This window comes from Mustela nigripes, chromosome 7 (assembly GCF_022355385.1).
Source record: "Mustela nigripes isolate SB6536 chromosome 7, MUSNIG.SB6536, whole genome shotgun sequence".
NCBI classification, from domain to species: domain Eukaryota; kingdom Metazoa; phylum Chordata; class Mammalia; order Carnivora; family Mustelidae; genus Mustela; species Mustela nigripes.
In genome coordinates, this window is record NC_081563.1 from 95,444,180 (window position 1) to 95,468,112 (window position 23,933).

Genomic DNA, 23,933 nt, shown 5'->3' on the forward strand with positions numbered 1-23,933 from the left:
GCTTGAAATCAGGTAACATGATGCCCCCAGTTTTATTTTTGTTTTTCAACATTTCCTTAGCGATTCAGGGTCTCTTCTGATTCCATACAAATTTCTGGATTATTTGCTCCAGCTCTTTGAAGAATACCGGTGGAATTTTGATTGGAATGGCATTAAAAGTATATGTTGCTCTAGCCAATATAGACATTTTAACAATGTTTATTCTTCCAATCCAAGAGCATGGAATGGTCTTCCATCTTTTTGTGTCTTCTTCAATTTCTTTCATGAGTGTTCTGTAGTTCCTCGAGTACAGATCCTTTACCTCTTTGGTTAGGTTTATTCCCAGGTATCTTATGGTTCTTGGTGCTATAGTAAATGGAATCGATTCTCTAATTTCCCTTTCTGTATTTTCATTGTTAGTGTATTAGAAAGCCACTGATTTCTGCACATTGACTTTGTATCCTCCTACGTTGCTGAATTGCTGTATGAGTTCTAGTAGTTTGGGGGTGGAGTCTTTTGGGTTTTCCATATAAAGAATCATGTCATCTGCTAAGAGGGAGAGTTTGACTTCTTCATTACCAATTTGGATACTTTTTATTTCTGTTTGTTGTCTGATTGCTGTTGCTAGGACTTCTAATACTATGTTGAACAAGAGTGGTGAAAGTGTGCATCCTTGTCTTGTTCCTGATCTCAACGGGAAGGCTGCAAGCTTTTTCCCATTGAGGATGATATTTGCTGTGGGTCTTTCATAGATAGATTTGATGAAGTTCAGGAATGTTCCCTCTATCCCTATACTTTGAAGCGTTTTAATCAGGAACGGATGCCGGATTTTGTCAAATGCTTTTTCTGCATCAATTGAGAGGACCATGTGGTTCTTCTCTCTTCTCATATTAATTTGTTCCATCACATTGATTGATTTGAGAATGTTGAACCATCCTTGTAGCCCAGGGATGAATCCCACCTGATCATGGTGGATAATCTTTTTAATGTGCTGTTGGATCCTGTTGGCTAGGATCTTGTTGAGAATCTTAGCATCCATATTCATCAGGGATATTGGTCTGAAATTCTCCTTTTTGGTAGAGTCTTTACCTGGTTTGGGGATCAGGGTAATGCTGGCTATGGTCAAATAATCTTTGACAAAACAGGAAAAAATATACAGTGGAAAAAAGACAGTCTCTTCAATAAATGGTGCTGGGAAAACTGGGCAGCTATATGTAGAAGAATGAAACTCGACCATTCTCTTACACCATACACAAAGATAAACTCAAAATGGATGAAAGACCTCAACGTGAGATAAGAATCCATCAGAATCCTAGAGGAGAACATAGGTAGTAATCTCGTCGATATCAGCCACAGCAACTTCTTTCAAGATATGTCTCCAAAGGCAAAGGCAAAGAGAAAATAAACATTTGGGACTTCATCAAAATCAAAAGCTTCTGCACAGCAAAGGAAACAGTCAAGAAAACAAAGACGCAACCCACGGAATGGGAGAAGATATTTGCAAATGACAGTACAGACAAAATGTTGATATCCAGGATCTATAATGAACTCCTCAAAGTCAACACACACGAAACAGGCAAACATATCAAAAAATGGGAAGAAGATATGAACAGACACTTCTCCAATCAAGACATACAAATGGCTATCAGGCACATGAAAAAATGTTCATCATCATTAGCCATCAGGGAGATTCAAATTAAAACCACATTGAGATATCACCTTACACCAGTTAGAATGGCCAAAATTAACAAGACAGAAAACAACATGTGTTGGAGAGGATGTGGAGAAAGGGGAACCCTCTTACACTGTTGGTGGGAATGCAAGTTGGTGCAGCCTCTTTGGAGAACAGTGTGGAGATTCCTCAAGAAATTAAAAATAGAACTTCCCTATGACCCTGCCATTGCACTACTGGGTATTTACCCCAAAGATACAGATGTAGTGAAAAGAAGGGCCATCTTTACCCCAATGTTTATAGCAGCAATGGCCACGGTAGCCAAACTGTGGAAAGAACCAAGATGCCCTTCAATGGACGAATGGATAAGGAAGATGTGGTCCATATACACTATGGAGTATTATGCCTCCATCAGAAAGGATGAATACCCAACTTTTGTAGCAACATGGACGGGACTGGAAGAGATTATGCTGAGTGAAATAAGTCAAGCAGAGAGAGTCAATTATCATATGGTTTCACTTATTTGTGGAGCATAACAAATATCATGGAGGACATGGGGTGTTAGAGAGGAGAAGGGAGTTGGGGTAAATTGGAAGGGGAGGTGAATCATGAGAGACCATGGACTCTGAAAAACAATCTGAGGGGTTTGAAGTGGAGGGGGGGTGGGAGGTCGGGGTACCAGGTGGTGGGTATTGGGGAGGGCACGGATTGCATGGAGCACTGGGTGTGGTGAAAAAATAATGATACTGTTACGCTGAAAATAAATAAATTTAAAAAAATTTCTTTGAAAGGTAATGGGGGGTGTGGTACCTGGCTCATTTAGTACTCCTGGAAAATTCTACTCCTTACCTCGCATTCATAGAGAGGTATTATATCAAAGTTTCCAAATCATCGTTTTTTTTAATATTTTTTTATTATTTATTTATTTAAGAGCGATAGAGATAGCATGAGCAGGGAGGAGGGACAGAAAAAGAGGGAGAGAGAGAAGCAGACCCTTTGCAGAGCAGGGATCCTGACATGGGACTCAACCCTAGGTCTCTGCGATCATGATCTGATCTGAAGACAGACACTTTACTGAGTCATCCAGGTGCCCCCAATTTTTCTTTTGTAGAGAAAATGGAATGGATTTAGCATTTATTTTGAGCTGTATTCTGGAGCTCGCCTGTCAAATTTGGAACATAGAGTCATCCTCTGTCCCCCGCAGATGTGGAAAATGAAAGGCAATGTAACTGGTCCAAGGTCACTTCTCAGATCCTGGCCAACCCAATGGTTCATCGTACCAGAGTCCAACTGTAGACTGGTTCTCAGGTGACTGGGACACCTGGTTTCCTAAGCCCTTCAAAATGTCCATTGTGTGTGTGTGTGTGTGTGTGTGTGTGTGTGTGTGTGCATGTTTTCCCTCTGAGGTCTTGGCTGAGACCATTTTCTCTGTAGCTGAGAGTTTTTAAAGACACTCTAAGAAGCCAGTCTCAGTTTTCAGTACAACACTATTCCTCCTTCCATTATATCACCTCATCACAGCTTTTTTGTCCTCCTGAGCTCCTTTGATATTTGGTGCCTTTATCCCAAATCTATACCTGGTCACCTCACCAGTCCAGAACCTCATAAGCCAAGACTCTGTACGAGTAACCTGTGAATCAGTCTGAAATACATATGCTTAGCTGGAGTAATAAATACCTTCATTATCCCGGACCACCAAGCTAATATTTTATCTTCAATATGAATGCCTCACTCTACAAAAACCCTGTGGTTCTGCACTCTTAGGCTGTGGTGAGGCCTGAACATTATCTCCCTGTTCATAATGGACACACAGGGCTTAGGTTAAAACTTTTTGTGAGCAGTTGTAAAATCCTTTGGGAAATCAATATAATTTACAACAGTGTCTTATGCCACTCCCCTCACAAGCTCCTCCAGCCCATTCATGGGGATGTCCAAGGGACCCTGGGCACCACACACAGAGTGGCCATCAGAGTCTGACTCTGCCCACATGTCAGGGCTGACTCAGGAGCTCAGTCTCCCACCCTGCTTTCAGCCTCGGCCATCCCTCTTGAAAGGAGTTTGTGCTCTGCACACATCACAGAGATACAGGAGGATATAGGAAAGAAAAGTCACCAGCCTAATGAAACCCATACAATACTGACCCCTTCCAACTTGCTTTGATCTACTCTGGAAGAGAAAATGAGAAGAGGCGTTCAGTTGTGGCCAAAGCCCTGCCCTGGCTGTTCATCTTCCTGATAATAAAACACCTCTCTGTTGTTTCCAGGTTGCTGCTGATAAATCTCTTTTGGTGGTGAAAGAGATGAACTTCTGTTGATTGGCCCGCTGGCATCTTGTTTCTCCGTACGGTCCATGGACAAGTAGCCTCAGCATCAGCTGGAAGCATGATCAAAGTGCAGATTCTCAGGTCCCTCCCAGGCTTACTCAATCAGAATCTGCATTTTCATGAGATACCCAGGGGATCAGAGCCTGAGAGGACCTTCCAAAAAACCCACTGTTGAATGTTCCACAAGGAAAAGTTAATTAACCACACTGATACACCAGTGGGGAAGGGGTGGTTGTTTCCACTGCCTTTTTGGCCATTTCTCTCATTCTACAATCCTCTGAAGGGTTAATTTCCCAGTGTCCCCAGTGGGAGTTGTGCTGGAAGAAGGGAAAGAACTCCATGGAGGCTGTGACATAGAGCAGAGATGGAAGCTAAGCGTGGGCCCAATAGCAGGAAATCCAACTCGCCAAGGCTGAGCTAGTGCTCTGGAGCTCTATGTTTTTCTTCTGCTAGATCCTTTTGCATCAGCTTATGATATTGGGGATTTTACTTGCTTTTGGAGGTGGGCCTGTATTGCTAGAACCTCTTCTCTTAGATTAACTTTGGTTGTATCTCAAAGTTTTGGGACCCTTGGCTTGCCATTTTCCTTCCATGCAATTTTTTATTTCCTCCTTGAATTCTTGGCTGACCTATTCACTGTTGGGTAGCATGTTCTTTAACCTCCATGGATTCATGGTATTTCAAGGCTTTCTCTTGTGGTTGATTTATAGTTCCATAGAATCATGGTCAAAAAAGGTGCATGGTAGGATTTCCATCTTTTTGAATTTGTTGAGACTTTTTTGTGGCCTAACATGTGATCTATTCTGGAAAATAAGTATTGTGCCATTATAGGGTAGAATGTTCTACATCCATCTGTTCAAACCAGTGCATCACTCAAAATCATAGATTCCTTATTGACCCTCAGTATGGATCATGTCTCCATTAATAGGTGGGGTGATAGAGTCCACCACTGTATGGTATTCCTGTCAAAGAGTTCCTTTCTGTTTGTTATCACCTGTTTTATGCATTTGGGTTTTCCTGTGTTGGGTGTCTACATATTTTAAATGGTTCTATTTATTGTGTGGCTTCCATTATGATATAGGGTCCTTCTTTCTGTATTGCTACACTCTTTTTTTTTTTCCTACAGTCTGATTTGTCTGTAGTAGTATTCCTTGCTTTGTTTTGGCATCCATTTGCAAGACAGATGCTTCTCATCTGCTCACTTTCAGTCTGTCCCTAGGTCTATGGGGTCACATGAGTTCCCCATTTCAGACAAGTCAGTGGAACTGTGTCAACTGAGACTGGGTGTGTAAGCAGGTGAGTGTTTGAGACCATAGACTTCAGAACAACATGGACCTAACAGTCCCCTTGGCCAGCAAGGAGAGTGTGGGGATTCTCTGAGCTAGGATATGGACCATTATCCTGCAAAAGGGAATGAATAGCTGCTCCATCAGGCCCCAGCAAGGGGACAGTGGCTACCATGGATCTGACCAAGAGGCTGGGGCCTGGTGGCACTGCTGCCTTCCAAAGGACTGCTTAAGGATATGCAGCAGTGCTGGAAATCCTAGCTCTTAGGTCAGCATAGATGTGAACGGAACCAAGCCCAACTGTGGCCTTCAAGATATATCTCCCCTCCTTTTTCCCCCACACCCAAAACAAGCACAGAAAGGAATCTGGAGATCATGAACAAAGATCCCAGGAGGATTCCAGTCTTGGTAAAGGGTGAACCTAGAGAGCCTAGAAGAGACTGAAAGTCCTGACTGCCATTCCTCCATTTACAAATTATCTTCCACTGGCTTTGTCCCTTCCACAGGCAGGATTGTATCTTTTTACATGTTCTTCCCCACTTAGTGTTGATGCAATTCCAGAGACTGAACTAGGAAATGGTCACCTTTAAATACTGAGTCCAAACAAACACAAACTCCAACACACAAACAAAAACCCCATGTCACAAAGGAAGCAAGGCATAGTTCTCCTTGCTTTAGAGTGGAGAAAGGCAGCTCCTTTCCTGGGGAGGACATAGTTTTGGGGAGTGTAAGGAACTGACAAACTTCACCAGTTCAGTGCTTGTTGCTGCTGCTTCTGGGGAAAGACCTGTAACCTCTCCATCTCAGGAGTCCTGACGGCTGTCTCTGCTGTTTGCCCAAATTCCTTATACTGAAATGAACCTGTCCTCTGGAAAAGGGGATTTGGGGGTGCCACTGGTAGCTAGTGAGGTGGGCTGGCACTTCTCCTTCCTCCCACATAGAATAGCTGATGACGCTAAGATTTCTTAGCTCAGAAATGAGTAGGACAGTCTGTGCATCTTCTCCATTACTGTAGGAAGTAAAAGAACCAAGCCACACTCCTGAGCTAGACAAGTTAAGAAAAGGGCTTTAATATAATACTTTTTAACCTAAGAAAAACTATGTAATACTATTAACTATTGTTCCCACAAATCAGGAAATAGTTGGGAGAAAGGTGTTGAGCAGATGTGGCACACCACAAGTACCCCAGCTGCAGAAGAGGAATCCTTGCATGAACACGGGTGACATGGGCTCAGCCCTGATGGTGGCTGTGGCCAGTTCTCCTGGTGCTGGAGTTCTGCTGGACAGCTAAGACCGGGGCTCCAGCTGGCAGGACACGTGATGTAGCTAAGGACAGAAAGACACCTGTGAGTTGACCAGTAACTTCAATTCAGGAGTCCTTTCCTGGGTTACCCACATCTGGAACTGGGCACCCCAGCAACAAAGCCTGAGGCTGCCCAGGGAGCCATAGAAGGGGGATCCCTGGAGGGGCCAGCAGAAAGAGTCCATCCCAACCCTCACTCAGCTCCTGCCTTGTCTCACCTCTCATCGTCACTGAGCCACTCCACGGATGGGAACCAGGCCCTGAGTGGATGCTGGGGCTCTAGGGTATAATTCTCTGGAGTCACCTGGAGAAGCATGGTGTCCCTGAGGACTCAGTATTCCTGAGCTGAGACAGAAGCTCAGGATGCAGACAGAGCCTGGATGGGGAAGCTACAGGGCCTGGTGAGGGCTGAGCAGTGGGACAGGGGACCCATCCCGGGTCTTGGCACACATGGCCACCCTCCTGCATGCAAATTCATACAGTCCCAACCTAAGAGGCAAGTAGAAATCACCCATCCTCCCAGAAGATCTCCTTGATTCCTTTTCCTCTAACCCTACTGACTAACTATATGTATCTTATACTTGTTTCTTTAAAACCAATCCCAGTAAATGTGAGACAGAGGGGAGGGGATGGAGCCAAGGAATGTTCTTCCCAGGGACCTTTCTGATTCCCACTGCCTCCCCTTTCTTACAGGCAGTACCGCTTATGCTCACCTTATTTTTTTGGTGGTATATCTCATTTTCCTTGAAAGGAGACAACCAAAGTCTCTCAGAAAGAGCACCCTGGTTAGTACTAGCACCTTATAGCCACCCTTTCTTAGGCTCTGCTTAGGCCAGGACCCATGGGGGGGGGGGCGTAGAGATGCAGACAATGGGAGTGGGGTCTAGGCAAGGTGCTTGGGTCCAGAGAAAGGAGGATATGGGGAACATGAACCAGCTCCAGGTTGGGAACCTGCAACATGACCCTTGTGATGACAGAAGGGGCAGCCGAAGCCTCAGGCAGGCAGGGCTGCTGGGCACTCAAGTGTTGCTGATGTGCAGGGTCCTCCCTTCATTCTCCTCCCATAGACAAGGTCTGAGGGAGAACCTGCAGTCCATTCAGACAGACCTCATGCAGCTTTGTCTTCACAAAGCTCTGCTTCTTCACCAGTCTTGGGCACCAGTCTAGGTGCAGCCTCCCTTCCCTCAGCACTGAGCTTGGCAAGAGACCCCTGCAGACAGGGACAGCTGCAAAGCTGTAATGAGGGGAGGCTTTCCAAGTACAGAGAGCTCAGGGCACAGTACGAGGGCTTTCTGCCCCCAAACCTCAGGACTCTGGTCCCTCCTCCACAATGCTCAGGCTCACCCACCTCCATATAGTCCTCCATTGCAGTCAATATCCAACATTCACCAGGTCAGTGAGGAAAGTGCCAAGGTACGGGACGACACCCTGTGTCATGGAGGGTAGGGTTGGGATGAGTCCCTGAATTCTTGTGCCACAGGGACCCTCCCCTGAAAAGGCTTCAGCCTCCTGGCCCACCCCTGCTTCACACTGGTGAGGAAGGGGGCAGGGACCCTTAATAGTTTCCCTTCAATTCCCTTTCTCCTCCCCCTCCCAGAACATCAGACTCCTCCTGATCAACTCCAGGGCCTGCTTGGTGAAAATCACAGGGTATGGAGCCCCAGGCCGCTTCACACCCATAAATGCATCCTGTACCCAGCTTTCTAGCCCCTTCTCCTGGTCACTTGGAAATAAGAATGTTAGGAACTGTGGCAACGGGAGGTGGGGTTGGAGTCACAAATCACATCTGTCCTGATTTGGAGGCTTCCAGCCCTCAGGGAGGAGCCATTCTCCTCTGATATTGGAGGCCCTGTGCCTCAGGTACACTCCCCTTCTTTGGCACCTCTTCCACGCTTTCTGCAGGTGCCTCACCAGGGTAGCAAATTTATTAGAGGGCTCCTGTAGGGCCAAGGACACGTTCCTTGAGAGCAGAATACCCTCCATCCACTTGCTCTCACTGTCTTTGATGTCAGGCTGTTCAGACCCTAGACATCTGACTTATGTCCACTAATATTGAAGCTCCATTATCCTAAAGCAAGCCATTAGCCTGTTTAGAACAATCTCAGCTACCACATTCAGTCCATGTGTGACATTGTAGCCTGGCCTCCTTGAGCCTGTTTTCTCCTCGAGAAAAGTGAGAACTCCATCTACCTCCCATGGTCTCCTGCGGACTCAGGATCCTATGACTGTCATCATGGTTGTGGCCCTCAACCCATCCCAACCCCATCACTGAGCAGAGGTCTATCCTCTGGGCTGTCAGTGTTTCTACAAGTCCCCTGTGGACCAGCTATGAACATAGAAAGACAGCAAATCTACCCTAGGGAGCCTGGATGGGCAGCACCACCTTGTCTCACCCCCAAGAGAATCTTCTGCCCAGGCTGTTACCACATTCATGCCAAAGGCTTCCCCTCCTCAAGGAATGCTTCAGGCCATTCCCTACTCCATCCACACAGGACTGCGTTCCCTCACACCCCTCCTCTCCTTCTAGACCTTCACCTGCCATGCTACATTGATGAGTAGTTTCCTGCCTTGTGGGCTGTCTTGCGCTCTTGCTGAATAGAGGGAAGGAAGGTAGGATCAGTGTAGGAATAATGTGGCAGGGGAGAGTGCAAGGCCCTTTTCTTGGAGAAACCCAATGCATCATACTGCCTGGATGAGGGTTTTCTCTGAGGTCCTCCAAGCACTAAGGTCTTTGTAGAACATGGGAGGGAGTTCTCATGGGGGTCATGCTGGGCCTGGCTTCGCAGATTAATTGAGCATCTCTGTTTTGGTGGATTTTGGCTTCCCATGAGCAGAGAATTCAGTGGCTGTCAAGGAAACATGTGAAAATATTGAATTCAGTCTGTCAAATAAATAAATAAAATCTTTAAAAAATATATTGAATTCAGCTCAGCACAGGGTGGGACATTGAGGAAAACTGATTTCTAAAGCAGGAGGCTGGCAGCTCATTCTCCAGGGAGGCTGAGAGAATCTGCCCCAGGCCCAGGTCCTTTGGTCAGTGTTGGCTGACTCCCAGGAGGTCCAAATTGACTAATGGGTAGAAGGACAGGCCTGTGGAAGATTCCACACCTGCCCATTCTTCCATGTCCTCCTCAGGAGGTGAAAGGAGATACTCTGCAGAGCTGAGAGGATGGCATGCAGGGAGGAATAGATCCCCAGGATTTGACAGGCCTGGGGGAGGAAAGAGGGGGAGCTGTCATGGGGAGAGCAGGAGCTCCATCTTCTGTAGAGCTTCAATCTCCCCTCAGTTTATAGCTCCCCTCCTGGATAAAGCTGGTGTCCAGGGACCTGTAGGAGGGGACAGGTAAGCCCTAAAGAGTAACAATGCTGAGGAGAGGGAGGATTTTCCCTCACTCCAAAGAAGGAGTCACATAGGAACTGTGCATCCCAACATTGGGCCATGCAAGTTAAAGTCAGCCTGCCCCTGGGAGGAAGAGCCTAGGGACTGCATAGTCCCTAGATCTTAGACCAGGGATTTCAACTCTGAGAAGTGATGAAGACTGAAAAATAGTTCCTGAGGCTCAGAAGAAAACTCAGCTGGGCCTCCAACAGCATACCTTGGCCAAGCTGATCCAGTGTTCCACCACCATGGCCTTGTCCTGGGCTGTCATGCTTGGGTTGACAAGGCTGGTGGTGATGACGCAGCTGACTGCTCCATTGAACTGGCTGATTGTGGTCCAGACTGTGGGTGCCAGGTGTTCATTGCCTGGCTTGTTCTTCCTGGACCAGATGGAGCCCAGGCACTGATGGCACAGCACCTTCTTGAACAGCTTCTAAAGGACAGTGGGGAGGTTTGTTTACCCTTCCAGATGTTAGCACAAGAAAGACTCGTGTCCTAGGTAGGGGTCACAGGTCAGAGCTGAAGGTCAGGAAACTGCGAATGTGGCCTGAACCTGGTTAGATAGCCTGGATTTAAATGCATTCTTTCTCTCTGAGGGAACCCAACACAGGATGACCAAGGAGCAAATAGAGGCAAGGGAAGGAAGGAGGGCATGTGCACCCTGGTCATCCCAGCTCCAGGTGGCAGTTCCAGGTGGTGCTCCCAACGGGGCATATTCTTCTGCGAATGTTTATCCCTCAGGTCCCTCTCTCCTTTCAGATGTGCATTCTCACATGGTGGCTGCAACCATGAGTTTGTCTGTCCAACCTGTCCTTAAGGACACCTTAGGTGCCTAATACAGGTTAAAGGTGCTCAGCCTCTAAGGCAGATGGGTGGGTGATCCCTGGACTTGGCTGCACACAGGAAGCTGCCCTCTTCTACCTGAGGGACCGCAGTCTGCCCATTTGTATAACCATTCTGGCTCATTTCATCTCCATGGTAGCTCCGCCTCAGTCCTTATCAGTGTCTGTCTCTACAGTCCACAGCTGGACAGTGAAAGCTCAGGTTTAAGGATGCTGATGGATTTCCATGATCAGCCAGGGGTGCAGTTGAGATCTGGTCCCACAGCATAGGCATCCACATCAGGGAAAGTCATGTATAAGGCAGCTGGGAGCAGAAGAAAAGCCGGCCCTTCCCCCACCCTGAGAGCCCAGCTGCTCCTAGAATCCATATATGTTAGTTGCTCTGCCACCAGCTTGGGAGGGAAGTCCAGAAGGTCAGGCATCTCCTCCTTCAGCTGGTTCATGGGATGGCAGGATGCCTCTGGGGCTAGAGTGAGCTAGGTGTTTATTTGCAAAGCTGGACTAAAAGTTCCCAGGTAAGTTGATGGTCCAAATGTCTACAGCTCAGCACCCACCTCCTATACACAACATGGGAGCACCTGTTCCAGTTCTGGAACAGCTGATGGAGGGTAGGCTGGCTCTGTCACTGGAGGTAATGGTTGAAACAGAGCCCTGGTTGCCTCTACATCCAAGGGAGGCCCTTTGGCTGGCTTTGCAGCTGGAAGGGGGTCATGGAACTGACACTGGGGCAAGAGAAAGGGAAGGATTCATCCACATCAATGACTTTCCATGTGCCTTTCCCAAAACATGACAGACCCCATGGCCTTTCAGGGAATAGCCAGTCCACCAACCCCATCCCAGATTGCCTTCCCAGCAAGCAATGCCCCTCACCCTGCACCTCATCCTCAGTGAGCTGCAGAAGTTCCTACTGCATCAGGATAATGGGAGCACAGTTCCCAGTCATGCCACTTCAGATGCACATAGACCCCTTTACCACAAAACAGGCACCGTGCAGGGACTACCAGATATTCTGCAATGTCTGGCCATGCCAAGTACCCAGATGGGACACAGGGGGCTGGGAGAGTCATATGTGGAGCAGAGTCAGAGGTCTGGCCTTTTAATTCACATGCTATTCCCACAGCACCATTCTTTCTGTGTGAGTCCCACAGAATGGCCCCCACCCCTTCCAACCCCTCCAGAGCTGTCCTTGCCATGGAAGGCCTGGTCATCCAGAAAACCTGTATGAGTCTGGTTTTTCCACTTAGGCTCTCCTCTTCATGGCCTGTGTCTGTGTCTAGCCTACTCCATCCTCCATGCAGACCAGTATCATGGCTTAGGTTGGAGGCCAACTGCTGAGTAGTCTGCTCACCACACCTTTTGTGCTTGGCCCCACTTGTGGTGGTCAGCAGAGGTGATATGAAGAGTGGCAGGCAGAGAAAGAATGGACCCTCCAAAAGATGGGAGATTTAGGCACCAAGTCAGCCCAGACTGTGCTCTGCTTCCCAGAGAGCCTGGCACCCCGTCCACAACTCACCTTGACTAATTGGCTTCTTCACAGGAAGCTGCTCAATTACACCCTCCCACAGAAATCAAGAGATCTGGGAGATCCATCGTCCTGAAAGTCCCTCTCAAGCAACAACTCCTGTAGTCTCTGTGCCTTGGAGGCAGAGAGGTCCCTCCTTTGGGTCCCTCCTTTGGGACCCAAAGACCTATTGTGTTCTTCCATGATCTTAGAGTCCATCCTCTAAATCCAATAGAGGTGAATGCATTCCTCCATAGAGCAGGCCACAAAGATGTCCCATCTGAAGAACTCTGGACACATGTGCTTAGGATGTGCAGAGTGCCTATCTGACCCTCGGACTAAAATTAAGATCCCGACATTGTCTCTACTTTGTCCATTCAGATATCTTAGTGACGAGAATGTGCCTGCATTCCTAGGTGCTTGATATACATTATTGAGTGAAAGAATCCCAACCAAGACTTTCCAAATATTGAGTGGCCCTTGGGCTGCTCTGCCTGTTCCCAGTGTCCCTATAATCTGGTCACATAAAGGACAACCACCAGGACCAGCTAAATGGCACCTCAGACATCCTTTGCAAATAGAAAAACTGCCTGTTTTCCATTTCCTTTACATAAACCCACAGGGTCACAGGCCTGTGAGGGCTGAGCTTGAGAGTGTCTTCCCTGGAGAGAGAACTATTAGCCACGAAGAGGCCCAGCATGTCCAGCAGCCCTTTCTACAGAGCAGGGCACCGGAGAAGCCTGTGCCATTTTTCCTCCTATGATTTCCTAAAGTCACCCTACAAGGTTCATCGTCTTGCCTCCCCCAATTTTCAGAAGAGGAACGTGAAGGTCAGAGAGAGGCAGTGACATTCCCAAGGCATAAAACTAGTAGATGGGAGGCTCCCCCATACTGTGCATGGGGTGGGCACTTGTTTATTGCACCCCTGGCCCAGGACCTGGTAGGCTGAGGGGAACACCTGTCAGGTGCAGAACATGGTTGTGATGTTCCAGATGCTTCCATCTTGGAAAGATAGTACTAGGGAGTGTGCAGAATTCTGCATTGTGCCTTCTCTGAGCACCAGCATCATGCAGGCCTCATCTGGGGACAGGGAAGATTCCTTTTCCATCAGGTACATCAGGCAAGAGGGGCAACGTAGTCACCTTCAACATCATGAACCACCAGGAAGAGCAGGGTCTGCAGCTCAGACTGCATCCTCCCATTGCTTTGGGAACTTGTGCAAGAGAAGGGACTTTAGTGCCCACCCAGAAAAATGCTCTAGGATGAAAAGTACAAAAATGTTTTAGGCTTGAAAAGGACAATCAAGGCTTAAAAGTCCTTGTGACTTCAATACATTCTGTTAGCTGAGCAACAATAGCATTTCTCTCTCTTTATAGCCTGTATTAAGAGTTGTGTGCCTTGGAGTCATGAGTAAACATCCCTACTGTGAAGACAAGAAAAGAGAGGCTAAGAATCTCCAACACTGCTCAGGATCATCTGCATTGGGCCTGAGAACTGTCAAAAGAGTATGGGCTGATTTGCATTTCCTCTATGCTGATGAATCTTGGTCTGTCCTGAAAGGTTCATGGGAAATCCACCTTCCTTGGCAGGCCCCAAGGCAACCAGTTGTTTCTAGTCTGGGTTCTGGCCCTGCCCTGATCATCTCTGGGTCCTGAGACCAGACATGATTATGGACCCGTTCTCACCCCAGACCAGCTCTGGATGTTGCTGGTGGCCTGAGACTCCTGCTGCTTGTTAAGGGAGATGGAGGAGCTGACCCCTTGTAGTACTCACCAACAGTGTCCTGGTGGAGCTCTGAAAAGACAGAGCCAGCTACCTGGGCCAGGAGGCATTGGAGGCCTTCCACCGAACCTGTGGTTCTATGTTCTGGCAGATCTAGCAACTCAGAATGCCTTTTAGGACACTTAAGGTGTTCGTTCCTTGCAGCATTGTTGAAATGGCAACAAAATTGAATCATGTCAACTTCTACCAGCCTTGAAAGGCTGAATCACTGTGGCAGACGAGCTGCTTTATGGAGGACTCTGAAAGCATGTAAGGACACAGCATGTGACCTGGTGGACCTACAATGATTTGAGAGATGATACATTACAGAAAAACCTCTAGAATGGCTTCCTCCCACCATCCCTTTTTTAGGTTCAATCACCCTATTTAGTGTGAGGATTTAGAAGGGCTTGGACAAGTTCTCCAAGGACAGTGGAGCTGGCTTCTCCACAGGATAGCTGCGTTGAGTAGGGAAAACCTTAAAAACAGTTTAAAAGGCAAAAGTACTCATGGCTTCATGAAAAGTCAAACAAAAGCAAGTGAAAGAAAACTCCTTTCCAAACTACAGAAAGCATTCACTCTATTCTCTCCCAGTTCCACATAGGTGAATAGTGTCTTCCCACTTTAGCCCATCACTGGTGGCAGACATGTGGATGTTTGGGTTACTTTGTGGTTGGGCCTGCGGGACACTCAAGTGGAAATACCATCGGAAGTCCCCAAGTGTGTCCCCTATTTGTATGGGAGCCCTGGGTGTGGAGAATGCTCTTCCCATTCTCACCTCAGAACAGTACTGATCCTGGCTGGCCTGGGACACCTGACACTTGTCCAGGTTGGTGTGCTGAAGTCACAGACCAGCTCATCCAAGATCTCCTGGGTGCAGCTCTGAATATGCAGTGCCCCATATACTCAGGATGAAGAGACTCCAGTGTCCTCCCAAGACATTGTCACAAGGGGAAACCCACATTAAAAATCTTATTCTCTTGGGGCGCCTGGGTGGCTCAGTGGGTTAAGCCGCTGCCTTCGGCTCAGGTCATGATCTCAGGGTCCTGGGATCGAGTCCCGCATCGGGCTCTCTGCTCAGCAGGGAGCCTGCTTCCTTCTCTCTCTCTCTGCCTGCCTCTCAGTGTACTTGTAATTTCTCTCTGTCAAATAAATAAAATCTTTAAAAAAAAATCTTATTCTCAAGTTCACCCTAAGAGGGGCAGCTGAAAAGGCTTTGACCAAGGAGGTAGCCAGAGGAAACTCTAAGGCTCATGCCTACCATACAGCAAGTTGAGCTTAGTCCCCAGCACTCACCTTCTCATCCTGCCTGCTATGACCTGGAGTATGAACCTGAAAGATGGGTCAGTCTTCCAACACCTGGCAGCTTGCTTCTGCCCAGGAAGGGCATGTCCCTCATCCTCTGTCCCCACCTACACACACACACACACACACACACACACACACACTCACACACACACACAGAGTGAGAGGCAATAAGTGTGGGCCCCCTGAGGTGGGATCACAGTTGTTGCAGGCTCTCCAGTGGGCTGACCAGAGCTTCCTCGTGTTACCTGGTGGTCTCTCTCCTGCTGCATGACTGGAAGCTTTCAAAAAGAGGGTTGAGCCAATGTCTACAATTACAATAACATCTCTCACTCTGGGCTTTCTTGGGCCCAGTGCCCCTGAGTGTAGGAGTACAACAACTGAACATAGTGTTCTCTCGAATGTCTCCACTCAAGTGAGCTGGAGAACAGGTTACCCTTTGATAGTGGCTGCCTGGTTACAGAGTTCTAAGTTCAGTTGGGGCCTATCACAAAGGATGTGAGGTCACTCTTCCAGGATTCTAATACATGGGCCCCTTCATTCAGTCACACCTCTTCAGAGCCCCTTCTTGTCAGTTGACTACATTTCTTCCCCATGTCATCACTGTGGCTGTACACAATGAACCAACAATGCCATAGGCACAACTCTCTGGAAATGTAACTAGGTTCTGACCTTTTAGGAGACAGAGCAGAAGTCAGAGCTTTTTTCTGTTTCCTTTCCCATTTCTGTGTCCTATGTCGTCGTGTGTCCCCCATAGTCCACACTTCCCCAACCTGCATAGTTGGGACCAGACTAGAATTGACTTCCTTGGGACATCTTCAGGTGTATGTGGATCCTATTTATAATGTGTGCGGGATGGTATCATGTGTATCTGAGGCACCAATTGAAGGATGGAACAATTACAAGAAGGGGTGGGACTTGGCCTGGAGGACTGCTCAAAGGAGGCCTGGGTTCCAGCCACATAATGCTGGAACCGTCACTTTCCTTCTTGACCTCATTATAATGTGGCACCATGATGTGTTGGAAAGGCAAAAAGATGCCGACTTTGTCATCCTCTCTAGTGAAACTGTTCAGTTGTTTCCCATCCTGACTTAGAATGAGACCCCTTGCTTCATTTTGGTCTTTGAGGGGAGCAGCCTTCACAATATTTCCAAGGGATCCTGACCTGTGGTATAGGCATCACTGTGTAACCTCTAGGTGGTTAGGGACTGGCTTCTGAGCCATGGGGTACAGTCAGCGTGATGAAATATCATGTCTAGAGTTTTTCTAGATGTCATGCAAAGAGTTTCTCACTTTCCAGTTACTTTGCTCCTGTTCCATGTCTCCCTTTCCCTTTTTCTTCTCCAGTCTTGAACCAAAAAACAAGCACAGATGTTTTGAGCTGCCATCCATAAAGGCTCACTGGGCAAAGAACTGAGGCAGTGCCAAAGCCCAAAGACACGTAGGAACTCCAATTCTGAGTCCAAATGGCTTCCCAAATTATGGAGCCAACTTGGGGAAAAATCTTCTGCCAGTCTAGCCCCAGTTACGGCCCCAGGCTCTGAGGTAACCTTGAGGTTGGGGAAGCACACCACATTGTGCCTGCATTCCTCTTCCACAAAAGCTGTGGGAAATTTAATACCTGCATTTGAAGATGCATGGTATTGGGGAAATGCAGTCATAGAGGAACAATAGATAACTAATTGTCTCCCAAGCCTCAGCCTCTCTCCCTGCCTTCCTCCCTCCCCTCTGCTCTGCTTCCAGTTTCTCTCCAGCCACACTGGAGCCACACTTCTCTCCTCTGGCCTAACTGACTACTGGTAGTGAAGCTCTGAAGCAGAGGTCCTTTCTTCCTGACACATTGCACCCAAACTTGTGTGGGACTAGCTCCCATTTTTTTCATTCTGTTCTCAGCAACTTTGCCATCAGTGAGGCATTTCAGGTCTTCCTGTCCACTGTCTCTGCAACCTTCCTTCGCAGCACTCTCCATTTGTCATATAGAGAGCCCTTGGTGTTTTCCTTCACATGTCTTTGTTTTGTGTTTCGGTCCATGTCTATACCATGAGGTCCTAAGGGCAAGGAGCACTGGATATCTTCAGTTGTGTGCATGAACCCACCAATGTACCTGGCATAGGGGAGTGCTTAAGTGTAAGTTAGTGAATGAATAGTTGAGAAAGTCTTGGAGCCCACCACCCCTTTAAGCACTTAGACTGCAAGGGAGACGTGGTACTCCATGTTTCAAGCTGTTTCTGGGCAGAGGGACAACCACGATGTCCTGGGACTGGCTCTTCCTGCTTCAGTTCCTCCAACAGGACTCCTGAGGTACCATGGACAGGGAAGTGCCCTGTATCCTGTTCTCCAACTCTCCTGGGACAGCCCCAGGCAGGCAGACCAGCCAAGAAAGAGATGCCTTTTCTTGGGGGTCCTCAAGGCACTGGCTTCCCAGAGTCACAGGACCAAAGGAGCAGCAGAACCCTGCCTTTCCTCCTTTTCTGTTGACTCCCATGGTGTGCTGTTTACTATTCCAGCACCCTCACTTCAGCCAGAAGAGTGTTTCTGTACCCACCCCTGTATGTCCAAAGGACAACTCTGAAGGTCTCATGGAGACAAGTCTTGTCTCTGGGTCCCAGACACAGTGTCCAGTGCTCTGGCATTACCTCCCCCCCGCAAAAAAAAACCATAAACACACAAGAAACAGGTAGGAAAAAAGTCCTCATCATGACTAACCATCAGAAAAATGTGACCAAGACAATAATGAGATATCACATCACATCAATTGGAATTTAGCTATTGTAAAAAAAAGACAAGAGTGAACTAATGCTGTTGAGGATATGGAGAAAAGGGAATTCCTGGGCATCATTAGTGGGAAGGCACATTGTGACAATCACTATGCAAAACAGTATGGACGTTCCTTGAAAAAATACAAATAGATCTACCATAGGATCCCACTGTTCCACAACTGGGAACATAGCCATAGAAAACCAAGGAATGTGTCCAAGAAATTCCTGCACCCAAGCCACGCTCAAGAAGTATTATTTTCAACAGCCAAGACACTGAAAACATCAGTGCCCATTCATGGTGACTGGAAAAAGAAGTGTTTACCTATATAATGGGATATTAATCAACCATAGGGAAAGGAAATCCTGCTAAGCATGACAACAGCAATGGAATTTAAAGCATAATGCCAAGTGAGATAAGTGAGACAGAGGAAGGCCTCTGTCTATATGTCTATATGTCTACCACAGGTATAGACATATAGATACAGAGGCACCAGTTTTATATGTGTGTGTGTGTGTGTGTATAGATATATATATATCTAGATAGATAGATAGATAGTTCCCTTCTACATGGAATCTGAAACAAAGAAGAGAAAAGGAGTCAAACAAACTCAGAGTAAGAGATCACATTGAAGGAACCAGAAGCAGAGGACAGAGGGTGGGGCAGGGGTGGAGTGAATGGTGAAAAGGGTGAAAAGGTACAAACTTCCAGTTTTATGGGAAATAAATAATAGAGTTGTAGTGCACAACCTGATGACTACAGTTCATACTGCTTTATGGTGTATTTGAGAAGTGTTAAAAGAAAGCCAATTCAGAGAGTTCTTATCACAAAGAAATAGGTGTCCTTTCTTTTCTCTTTCCTTTCTGTTTGTATCTCTAAGAGATGATGGCGGTGAACTCAACTTATTCTGGTAATCTTCTTAGGATTTGTGAAAGTGAAATCATTATGTTGTACACCTGACACATACAGGTATGTGTCATATGTATGTGACATATCTATGTCAATGATATCAATTAAAATGAGGCAAAAATATTTTACTATTCATAATGAGCCTCAGGAAAGTTGACTTGGTAAAAAGAATGACAGGTAAACAAAATGAAATCAGCAGAAGCTAAAGTCAGTAGATTATGACAGGGATAAAAAACATCCAAACCACTTGCATAAACAATGCATTCTGAGTTGAAAAATCAGTGAATTAAAATGAAAAGAGATGACATAGAACTTTAAATTTGTGTTCTATTTTTTAAAAATCAAGGAATAAATTCTGTTCATAAATTAACTCTGAAAATCACCTTCTCAAATAAAGTTTTCATGTTTTAGACAACTCTAATTTTAAGCTTTGAAGTAGGCACAGAAGGACAACATTTGGTTTGATCCATGTTGTCTCAGGGAAAATGGCTGAAGTAAAATGCCTGAGATAGGACCTACCAGGAAAGGTACAAATGGCTTGATGAAATTCATTTCTCTGTTTTTGCAGCATTTCAGTATAATTTATTTTTATGCCATTAAGTACTTGAAGTTCATGGAGTATTTTCTAAATGTTTTAAAGGCACAAATATCTTTGTACCACCTCCCTGAACTCTGTCTTCACATCTCATTGCATTTTGGAAACTAAAACTCTATACCATGAATCTGACTCTTCCCATGACCACCTCTTTCCAGCCCTTGGCAAACAGCATTCTACTTTCTGTCTTTAGGAATTTACTTTAGGTAGGTCCTAAGAGTGAAGTCAAAGCATGTATTTTTAAGAATATTCATTTCACTTAGCATAATATCCTCAACGTTCACCCATGTTGTGGCATATGTCAGTGTTTTCCTTCTCTTTTAATAAAGAATACTATCCCAGCGTGTGTGTGTGTGTGTGTGTGTGTGTGTGTGTGTGTGTGCACGTCCTCTGTTTCTCCCTGGACAGATTCTTGGATTGCATTCATGGTTTAGTTCTTATGAACAATGGTGCCATGAAAAGGTGTGTTCAGATACATCTTTAAGACTATGTTGTCAATTAAGTTGGGTATCTATCCCAAGTGGAATTACTATAGACCATATGGTAATTCTAATGTTGATTTTTTTTGAAGAACGGCAATATTGATTTTACAATGATGCTGTTAAACATTCTTACCACACACAGTGTACAAGGTTCCAAACTCTCTGCATCTTTCCTAACACTTGATCTTTTTCTTTTCTTCTGTCTTTCTTTCTTTTTCTGGGGCAAGTCATCTTAAGGGATGTGAAATGGTATTTCACTGCTTTTCATAATTTGGATTTCAAAAAAAATTAGTGATGGGAGGTATCTTTTCAAATTTCTCTCCATGTGCCTATCTTTGAGGATAATAGCTCTATTCCCCTATTCCCCACTTGCACATTCAGACATACATTTAATTTTTTTGTTGTTGTTGAGTTTATGTGATCTCTATGGATTGTGGATATTGAGCCCCTGTCAGATACATGATTTGCAAATATGGTCTCTCATCCTATGGACTATGTTTTTCCTTCATTGACAAGTTCTTTTAAAGTCACAAAGATTTTAAATATTCTGAATGTCCAGTGTGTGAATTTGTTTTTCTTTTCCATCCTTTGCCTTGCAGGTCCTACCCATTAACTCACTGCCAGATTCTGTTTTTGATGCTGATGAAGATGATGGTTACTGAGCTCCAACTTGAGAGATGAAAGGGTCAATGGTGGAATCAGGCAGCAGCATGAACTGGAGAAGCACAGGCCTGATAATGTGGTCCTGATGATATGTGATGGCATGATGATAAGAATAGATATGCTGGGCCAGAAGGAGGCATGTAATGGAAATGGAACACTGTCCATTTTTGGTACCACCTGTGTGGTGATGGGGGAGCAGTGAGATATATGACTGGATATGTCCTCAAGCTCAGCCCTTCTTCAAAGTGAGCCTTTTATTGCACTCTGCTCCAGTCCTGTTTGAAGAGTTTCTTAATCAGATGAGGGGCATAGTCTTAACGACAAAGGGTGATGAATGTGATGTGGGTGACAACTGTCTCCAAGGAACTTCTAGTTCCTCTATCATAGTGAGCTGTCTGGAGTCAATTGCAAAGAAGGTTAGAATGATTCAAGCACACAGGGATCAAACCCCAAGAGAGACCCTTCTGTAATTCCCATGCTGAGCTGAATTCAGGTAAGACCTTTATACATTTGCTCTGTGTTCCCAGTTCATGGTCACTAAATTCCGCAGGTTGCTAGATGGGAGAGAGGGGAGGGACATGTTTGAAGGTGAGCTGAAGAGCTATATCACATCCATGAGCAAAAAGAAGGCCCTGCCCCTAGTCATCCCACAAGTGAACAAAAAGGATCAATGTCATCAAAGATAGAGAACCATCAGCCACCAGTATTCATGCCAGCTGTACAAAAATTTGTGGTGAGGCATCCTGTGGCAAGTATAGATGTTATGTGTTTGAGGTGACTCACCTTAAAAAGAAAGAAGTTTTTGCCACCATGTCAAGAGTGCTCAGAATTGACTAGAAGGGTAAGAGGACTGGAACTGAAGAAAAAGCATGTTTGAAAACCTCTTCAGGGCTGAAATTAAAAAGGTAACATGCCCTGAGAATTGGCTCATCATGAATAGGCTATCTCATTTCATTGCTTGAGGGCAGAAAAGAAATCATCCTGTATTTTCCACGTTGAAAACAAGAAAACACAGAACCTTGGGTTGTATTTTTTTTTTTTATTTAATGTCAGTTAAGGGCATGATGTACATGCCCTTCAGATGTAGTGCCCAGTAATTAATCAGTTGTGTATCACTTCCAGTGCTCACCACATGGCCTGCCTCCTTTATGTTCCTCATCCAATTATCCCATCCCCCGACTCCCCTCCCCTCCAGCAGCCCTCATTTTTTTTTCTAGTTAAGAGCCTCTCTTCATTTTTCCTCCCTCTCTGGTGGCTTCCTATTCAATTTTCCCTCCCTTCCCCTTGATTATCATATGGCTTCACTCCTATGTGGAACCTAAGAAACAATGCAGACGATCCTAGTGGATTTTCTTTAAATGATCTTATTTTATATCTTTTCATGTTTGACTGAACTTCTTTTCCTGAAAAATGACCCATTCCAATGAGGTGCCCATTGGCCCTGGGGGGACAGGGGTTCTTCAATCTTCCTCAATGAGTCCTAACTCATTAATTAGGATTAGGATCCTAATCCTGAAGCAGGTGTCAGGAGAACCTCATCTGGGTTATTGTTCCATCAGTGTCCTTGAGGGTCTCAGTTTCCTTATCTGTAAAATGGTGAGATACAAATGCTGTTTATCCAGAAGGTCTTCCAGCTCCAAATTTTCAATGGTTATAGAAAGCTGAATGTGGTTTAATCCATGAAACATGGGGTAGGAATATTCATTTCATCTACATCAGGAAGACACACAACCAAGTAGAATGGAAACAGCAGGGGATTAGATCTCCAGTAAGACTCTAGTGAAATGCTTTTACAACTGCAAATATCATGGGAAGTTTTGTTTTCTGTGAACACAGAGGTGGGCACTGGACTTTCCATATCAACAGACTTCACTTTTGTCTTTGGACATTTTCATTGATTTTTTTTTCTTAATTTTTATTATTATTTTTTTTTAATTTCTTTTCAGTGTTCCAGAATTCATTGTTTATGCACCACACCCAGTGTCCCATGCAATACATGCCCTCCATAATACCCACCACCAGGCTCACCCAACCTCCCACCCCCCACCCCCCAAAACCCTCTGATTGTTTTCAGAGCCCACAGTCTTGCATGGTTCATCTCCCCCTCCAACTTCCCCTAACTCCCTTCTCCTTCCCATCTCCCCATGTCCTCAATGTTATTTCTTGTGCTCCACAAATAAGCAAAACCATATGATAATTAACTGTCTCTGCTTTACTTATTTCACTCAGCATAATCTCTTCCAGTGCTGTCCATGTTGTACAAAAGTTGAGTATTCGTCCTTTCTGATGGAGGCATAATACTCCATAGTATATATGACCACATCTAGCATATGGACCACACATAGTATATGGACCACATCTTCCTTACCCATTCATCCGTTAAAGGGCATCTTGGTTCTTTCCACAGTTTGGTGACTGTGGCCATTGCTGCTATGAACATTGGGATACAGATGGCCCTTCTTTTCACTACATCTGTATCTTTGGGGTAAATACCCAGTAGTGCAATTGCGGGGTCTTTGGGTAGCTCTATTTTTAATTTCTTAAGGAATCTCCACACTGTTTTCCAAAGTGGCTGCACCAACTTGCATTCCCACCAATAGTGTAAGAGGGTTCCCTTTTCTCCACATCCTTTGCAACACATGTTGTTTACTGTCTTGTTAATTCTGGCAATTTTAACTGGTGTGAGGTGGTATCTCAATGTGGTTTTGATTTGAACCTCCCTGATGGCTAGTGATGATGAGCATTTTTTCAAGTGTCTGTTAGCCATTTGTATGTCTTCTTTGGAGAAGTGTCTGTTCATATCTTCTACCCATTTTTTTTTTAATTTTGTATTTTTTATAAACATATATTTTTATCCCCAGGGGTACAGGTCTGTGAATCACCAGGTTTACACACTTCACAGCACTCACCCATTTTTTGACATGATTTTCTGTTTTGTGTGTGTTGAGTTTGAGGAGTTCTTTATAGATCCTGGATATCAACCCTTTGTCTGTATTGTCATTTGCAAATGTCTTCTCCCATTCTAGAGGTGGCCTCTTTGCTTTGTTGACTGTTTCCTTTGCTGTGCAGAAGTTTTTGATCTTGATGAAGTCCAAAAAGTTCATTTTTGCTTTTGTTTCCTTTGCCTTTGGAGACATATCTTGAAAGAAGTTGCTGTGACCGATGTCGAAGAGGTT